Source organism: Octodon degus, unplaced genomic scaffold, assembly GCF_000260255.1.
Source record: "Octodon degus isolate 3935 unplaced genomic scaffold, OctDeg1.0 scaffold00177, whole genome shotgun sequence".
Lineage (NCBI taxonomy): Eukaryota > Metazoa > Chordata > Mammalia > Rodentia > Octodontidae > Octodon > Octodon degus.
Genome location: NW_004524753.1, coordinates 813,519 through 814,971, shown reverse-complemented (window position 1 = coordinate 814,971; position 1,453 = coordinate 813,519). Strand labels below are relative to the sequence as shown.

The following is a 1,453-nucleotide window of genomic DNA, read 5'->3' as shown; positions in this document are numbered from 1 at the left end:
AAGAAGAAGAAGAAGAAGAAGAAGAAGAAGAAGAAGAAGAAGAAGAAGAAGAAGAAGAAGAAGAAGAAGAAGAAGAAGAAGAAGAAGAGAAGAAGACAGAGAGCCTGGTAGCTTCAATGGAAGACCAGTCAGCAGTAGTGTCAAGCCATGAGTCATAGCAAGAATCCCACTCTGCTTGCAGAAGTGGAAGTGCTCACAGACTGGGGACATCTGGAAGGACTGCCCCCTCCAAGGTCTGGCTCCAAGGAAGATTTCAGGCATTCCATATCAAAGTCCAGGCTCCCATGTGAATCTAGGTCTGGATCCAGAAGAAGCTCTACAAGCCATTCCATGAGGTCATGACCTCAGTCTTGTTCACACTGGTATTCCCATCTCAGGACTACCACTGGAGATGATCACAGACACCACACCCACATCCAGTCTCCCATGCCTGCTGGAAGGTCTGGTGTTGGGAACGGGGCAAGTCCTGATCCACACTGTTGTCTTGGAGTGTTTCAATTTAGCTTGAACATCACAGAAAGAGATGTAAAGGAAGCGTTCTATTAACATGGCCCCAACTACCAATGTGTCTCTTGAATATGACCAGTAGTCTAGATATTCAAGAGGATTTGCCTTTGTGCAACTTGAAAATGTAGATGATGCCAAGGAAGCTAAAGAATGTGCCAATGAAGCAGAGCTTGATGGGCCTAAGATCAGAGTTGATGTCCCTATAACAAGAAGAGCACATCAGGAAATTACGTGGAGACCTACCTATAGCAGTTCATGCCATGGAGATTGCTATGACAGAGTGTATGACTGTGACTATGATCACTGGGACCTCTACCGCAGACCATAGTGAGGGGGTGGTGGAGGAGGAGGAAGTGGAGAGCTGTTCCACACAGGGGGCAGGTCTACAGAAGGTGGTCACCGGTCACCTTCTCCTTACTACAGTTGTGGGAGATGCAGATAATGCCCCCAATTCAAGCCTACTTGCCTCATTGCTGCTAAAGCAAGAACATGAAAGCTTTCTGAAACCTCCATAGAACTGCCATATTGTTTGTAGACAATATTTTTATTGTCTGCTTAAAAAGTGAATGGTTGGGCCAGTGCTTAGGCAAGCTTAGGCAAGCTCAGGGACAAAGGTTCAATTTCGGCACCACATGCTGCACCAGCCCTGCTCCCAGGGTGGGCTGAGCCAGCCAGAGTCCAGGCATAGTGGCACATGCCTGTAATCCAAGCACTGAGAAGGCTAAAAGCAGGAGGATCATCATAAGTGATACATAAAATAAATACCTAAATATTAAAAAAGAGTGAATGGTACTTAGTGAAGTTAGGCAACTTTTACACCTTTTATGACTACTTTTGGTGGAGTTAAAATGCTGTTTTCATTTGCATTTGTGTAGTTTGGTGCTTTGTTCAACGTTAACTATTTTCAGAAAAATATGTTTCGCATGAATTTTTTCTTTTTTGCTAA

At 44.6% G+C, this 1,453-nt stretch overlaps 1 pseudogene; it reads left to right on the top strand.

The window, feature by feature from the left end:
- The window catches only part of LOC111813270, a 49,814-nt pseudogene extending 48,865 nt beyond the window's left edge, over positions 1-949 (top strand).
- The last annotated feature ends 504 nt before the right edge of the window (positions 950-1,453 follow it).